Below are 6,000 nucleotides of genomic sequence, written 5' to 3' on the forward strand. Positions count from 1 at the left end.
GAGGGGAAGCAGAGGCACAAAAATAAAGTGCAAGAAACAGGATCCAGCCTCCTGATTCCAATCAGTGCTATACCTACAGGCCCAGATTAGCCAAAGTGCACTTGTACAGAGCGTCCACTCCAGTTGTCTGGGTCCCTCCCCTTCAATACTGAGCAGTGTGGTGTCATAATGCCAAATTTGGCCCAGCCACTTGATCATAACAGAGGGGCAGCTGGGCCAAATCTGAGAGGTACAGGGCCCTGTGAATGCACAGCAAGCAAAGCTGGGTGGCCAGGAACAGGAGGAACCACCCTAGCCCACCAATGGAGCACTGAGCTTTGGGGAAGGGGTGCCGGTGAGTGGCCAGAAAGATGTAGGGGGGAGGGGCTGGGAACAAGTTGTTGGTGGGTTATGGGGGGAGTTGGGAGTGTTGGGGGCAAGTGGTGGGAATTATGAGGGCTGTGGTGAGCATTCTTGGGATGCATATGGGGGCTGGAGGACAGTTGTTAGGGTCTATGTGGGGTGGGAGTAGCATTCAGGGGTCTATGTGGGGAATGGGAAGAGAAGGGCATTTGGAGATAAGGGGGGACACTTTGCTATCCAATTCATGGAAGGTGGAGGGCCCCCCCACCCCATTTCCCAAAATCCTTTAATCCAGGCCTGTCTATACACTACACCATATTGCCTTTTGGCACCATCAAAGCCTACGCCAAAGGAGCCTCAGGGGTTGCTATATCTTAGGTCAGGGAGTGTTCCTAACCCCACTCTTCCTCTCTGGGAGAGCAAAGGAAATAAGACCAACTTTGTCCTCTTCCCCCACCATCATGCCGGTGCTGTGCTTCGCTGGAAGGAGAAAAGAATTAGGGGTCTCATCTCTCTGGAGGTGCCTAGCCTATAGAAGCACATCAAGACTTAACTTTTGGTTTACACATAGGTAGGCCCCTACCACATTCACGGCAATGAAAAAAAAAAAAACACAAACACATCACAGACCACGAAATCTGGTCTTGTCTGTGCTTTTACCCTAGCCTAGGCAGATTTCACAGGGGAGACCAGCATTTCTCAAATGGGGGGGTCCTGACCCAAAAGAGTTAGGGGGGGTTGCAGTATTGCCACCCTTACTTCTGTGCTGCCTTCAGAGCAGGCTGATCAGAGGGGGATGGCTGTGGCCTGGGTGCCCAGCTCTGAAGGCAGCTCCCCACCAGCACAGAGCTAAGGGTGGCGATACCATACCATGGCATCCTTACTTCTGCGCTGGTGTTGCCTTGGTCTTCAGAGCTGGGCTCCCGGCCAGCAGCCACCGCCGCTCTCCAGCTGCCCAGCTCTGAAGGCAGCACCACTGCCAGTAGCCGTGCTGCAACCCTCCCCTCCCCCCACAACTCCTTTTTGGGTCAGGACCCCTACAATTACAGCACCCTGACATTTCAGATTTAAATAGCTGAAATCGTGACATTTACCATTTTTAAAACCCTATTACTGTGAAATTGGCCAAAATGGACCGTGACTTTGGTAGGGCCCTACACCTAGGATCCCAGACTACTTAAGATTTTAATTAAACACTTTCAGCTTTCCTTCTTGACAGTGCAAGTATTATGGGCAAAATGGCTGCAGTCCTAGAATAGTTACTGGCTCTACACAACCCTGTTTCTCTGAGCTTTGATTTTCTCCAAGCCTGGTGATTGCATGGCTGAAGAGGGAACAGAGGGTCTCCTGTCGCAAGGGCAGCCCACAGCCACAAAGTCCTGCATCATGAACTCTTGCCCCCTATCTTAATACATAATTAAGAAGAAGGGTGGCTACAGTTGGGCTTGAGCTCAAACAGGCCCCTCACTTTCCCTCCTGAAATTCAGCACCAGCAAAGCCAGCTACCCTGCCCAGCAGCAGGAGTCACCGGCACACACACCTAAGCCGGCCAGCAACAGGCAGGAAGAAGAGGGTGAGACAGTAGAATTGCCACCTACTTTCCATTCTTCTCTCTCTGCAGAGGCACAATTCTCCTTTGACTTGGCAACATTTCTACCTCACACTTCAGGGGCAGGGAGTCTCTCCCTTGTGGTATGTTCTACACTGAGTTTTTCATGGAGTCACTAGGATTATTCTCCTTTTTCCACCAGGCCTCTTTTCTAGGGATGGGGTCTAACTATAAAGGGACTGAGATGGGGGACTTCATCCTAGTCTTCCTCCTTGTGACTGTCACCCCCCTGCACCGTTACCAATGTCACCTCACAAGAAGCCACAGAGCAGAATAGCAGGCCTGCTACAGGTCAGCACTGAGCTGTGTTGACAGAGCTATCCCCCTCTGTCTACACAGGGAAGAAAACACCACCGCTAGTCTGTGTCTGCTGACATGGGCTCACAGGGCTCCAGCTACTTCACCACAAGGGAGACTTCTGGGCTTAGGCTAGAGTCCAAGCTCTGGGACCCTCCCACCGCACAGGGTCCTACAGTCTCAGCTCCCACCCCAGCACAGATGTTGACACAGCAACAAGACCCCGCAGCCCAAGTCGGCTGGCACAGGCTAGCTACGGGTTTTCCTTTGCCAGGTAGGCGTACCCTCAGCTAACACAATGCACACTTGCCCAGGCCCTGTTTAAAGGCAATGCAAGCACAAATCGGTTGCTAATCAGTGGTTGGGGGGGAGGCACTCAATACCTTACAGGATCATCCCCTCCCTAAAGGAAAAGAAGGGCATATTGGGTACAGAAGAGCACAGCCTAAGGTAGGGGGCATTACATAAGGAATTTCACAGCTAAATTCCTAGCCTGAGAGCACCACCTGCTACTGCCTGCACCCAGGCTTAACCTGGAAGCTTACCTGGTAGCTGCACTGTGGCGTATGACTGCCTAGTCAAAGCCGGGGAGGGTTCTGTGGTGCTGGGTGGAGTAACACCCTGCAATCGTTTGGAATCACAGAAAAGGCCAGCTTCTCCCAGGCCCGGTCACAAATACAACAGGACCCTCCCCCTACCAGAGTAGGGGCTCCTTTAAAAAGGAAGACCCCACTTTACCTTTTAACTCTTCTCCTAGCAGACCTTTTCCCACTGCCTCTGCCTCCTTCCTTTTATAGCAGGCAGGGTGAGGGGCACAGTAATTACTTCTCTGCAGCTGGCCCAGCCCTGCTACTCTGCAAATCCCTGCAGCTGTGGGAAAACAAACTATACTCCAGCTACCCAGAGGGGGCGAGTTAACTCCTTCCCTGCCAGCCTCTGGTGAGAAGTTTTTTAGGTGACCTATTTTTGACTATTTTGTTAATTTTCCTATTACTGATATGATACTTTACTGGAATAATAAAATAAGCAACTATGCAGTGGCATACTGTCTTTCTGTTAAGAGAAAGAGTTTTCAAATTACTCCATCTATAAAGGGATTCACACCAGCCTGTTAGTCCTCCTGAGAGAAGTTAAGAACCAGGGAAGGTGAACTACCTGGCAAAGGGGAAAAAAGACAATGAAGGGTTCAGGAAAACTCACGTTGTCGAAAGCAGGGACAAATCAACACCACAACGCTAACACTCTACACACAGCACTTTTTCCATCCTGTGTCAGGGAAGAATGATAAGCACACTTCATAACAAAGGCCTAGCCTAAGTAGCACACTTGCTTCTCTTGTGGATGCTTTCTTGCAAGTGTCTGTCTTTGCTATTAATTATCTGCTTCTTTATTTTGCCCTTTGGCTAATTGTTGTTATGACAGCTTCTCAATTTTCAACTTACAATCCTGCCTCATTGCCACAAACAAAACTTCTAGTGAAGTCATTGAATTATACCCATAAAACAGGTTTCAGAGTAACAGCCGTGTTAGTCTGTATTCGCAAAAAGAAAAGGAGGACTTGTGGCACCTTAGAGACTAACCACTTTATTTGAGCATGAGCTTTCGTGAGCTACAGCTCACTTCATCAGATGCATCCGATGAAGTGAGCTGTAGCTCACGAAAGCTCATGCTCAAATAAATTGGTTAGTCTCTAAGGTGCCACAAGTACTCCTTTTCTTTTTACCCATAAAACAGGAGAGACCAAGACAGCCCCACCCTTGAATACCCTGTAGTAGTGAAAAACCTGGGTTCAAGGAACATCTGAACCTGTGTCCCACATCCTGCCTAAGTGCTCTGACTGTTGGGTATAAGTGCAGGGGTGGGTGGCAGGCAGGAGCATTACTGCTTCTTGAGAGTAAGGGCTGACCTGGCTTAGGTGCCTGACTCCAGGAGAGGGTTCACAGCTCTGAATCCTAAGTTGTGAGAAGCACCTTAATTCCCTCTGTGGAGCAGGGATTAGGCCATACTCCTCTCTTTGGTGTTTCCTAGTGGCTAGCTTTGGCAGCTTCCCGCTCAGCATGCTGGCTTTTGTGAGTCCCATCCTTAGACCCCTGTCTCTCCCCATGCCTTGTACAGGGAGCCTGGGTGCCTAACCTGAGGCTGTTGATTTTAAAAGTTGGGCATTGCGATGCTCTATCTTGCCACAAGTATCCTTTACGTAGAATATTGTGGATTTGCAGTCTCTCCAGTTCTGTTACTATCAGGAAATGTTATGGCCCTGATTCTCTTTCATGGTTTTCCCGCATTATACTCCAGCTGGTGTAAAAGCGGCAGATAGTTCCTCAGCATGCAGGAAGCCACCCCAGCTGGTACCAAGCTGACATGGGAGCTCTATACCAGTCATTCACACAGCCCCCAACATGGAGTCAAAGCGCTGAGATGCAGTGTACCCCATACATGGCTTTGGGCCATACAGTAGAGCAGTCTCAGGAGTTTCTCTTACACTGGGGACCAGGCAGACCTGGACTGAGCCCCAAATTTGGGAGACACAAAGCTGGCTCAGGAGGTGAGCTGCAGCACAGGGTCTGGGCCTATGTCCTTAAGAACACACGCTTTTGCTTTTTGGTGATGCTGGGTTTCTTGTTCACTGTACAGTTAAATTACTGTACACATTTGAGATTTAAACATCTTAATGACAGATTACAAGGTTTTCTTAATTGAAACCTGAACTATACTGCATGTGTATAGTTCAACAGCTCAATCCTGTAAGGCTCTTTGAAACACTGTCCTCCTCACTGAACAGTGCAGTACGCCGGAGTTCTTCATTTCAGCAGGGAGCCACTGACAGGGCCAGGGGCCACATTTCTGTCTCATGTAAGGGTTGATTCTGCATCCACTGAAGTTAATAGTAACACTCCCCCTGACATCAGTGGGTGTAGGACTGAGTCCTTAGCCCTGTGCTTGCCGACTGAAATCAATAGGAGTTGTACTCATGTAAGAGCAAAGCGAACTTAATCCAGAGTTAAAAATAAGACTCCAGAATTTTCTCTCTGAACTGAACCTCCTGCTTGCATGTTCCATAAACTTTGGAAATTATTCTGTGCTCTGCTGTTGGAAAGGATGTATTGATGATTGCCTTTGTCTTAGATGCATCGCGTGGGTGTTAGAACTTGGACTTTCATTACAAAATTTTTGGTTGAGCTTACATTAATTTGCATAATGGCTGATTAGGGACTTCTATTATCCAATGGCAACACCAAGGAGTTGTTTATAAACTGTCAATGGCTTTCCTAGCTGAAAGGCATATGGGCACATTATTAACTCTGAAAACTATCTGGTCCTTTGAGACTTCCATTTGATTTAGAATTACGGTAATAGAGAATAACTAGTGTGATAAATGCCAAGACATTGCAAATGATCTTGCTAAGACTTTAGCTGTTCTGTAGCCTCATGTGAGAGAACAATTCTCCCAAACTTGCCAATTTTAAATTTCATTTTTAGTTTATTCCCGTTAAAGGGATTATTTAATATTGCTAATTGGGTTTCTTGCTGTCCCTGTGTTTGCTCACTGGCTAAAACTTATATCCTTCAAGGCAAAACGTTCAGTGGGCCTCCTTAATTATGACAGAAATTTGCAAATGCATCCATTTTAAGGGCACAAGCCTCCCATTTATAATGTAACATTTTGCATTTCTGTAGCTCCTTTCAGTGAGATTTTTGGAACTGTCTTTTCTAGGCCCAGCTCATGTTCACCCTGCACTTTATTGAGGAAG

General features: G+C 48.0%; 1 protein-coding gene across 1 annotated transcript in view; it reads right to left on the bottom strand.

The window, feature by feature from the left end:
* The window catches only part of NECAB2 (N-terminal EF-hand calcium binding protein 2), a 368,846-nt gene extending 365,771 nt beyond the window's left edge, over positions 1 to 3,075 (bottom strand). The window contains exon 1 of the mRNA XM_084644587.1: positions 2,794 to 3,075. The gene's annotated coding sequence lies outside the window, so the exon portion shown is untranslated. The remainder of the gene's footprint in view (positions 1 to 2,793) is intronic.
* Positions 3,076 to 6,000: the final 2,925 nt, after the last annotated feature.

This window comes from Lepidochelys olivacea, assembly GCF_965140295.1.
Source record: "Lepidochelys olivacea isolate rLepOli2 genome assembly, chromosome: 12".
In the NCBI taxonomy this organism is placed as follows: Eukaryota; Metazoa; Chordata; order Testudines; family Cheloniidae; genus Lepidochelys; species Lepidochelys olivacea.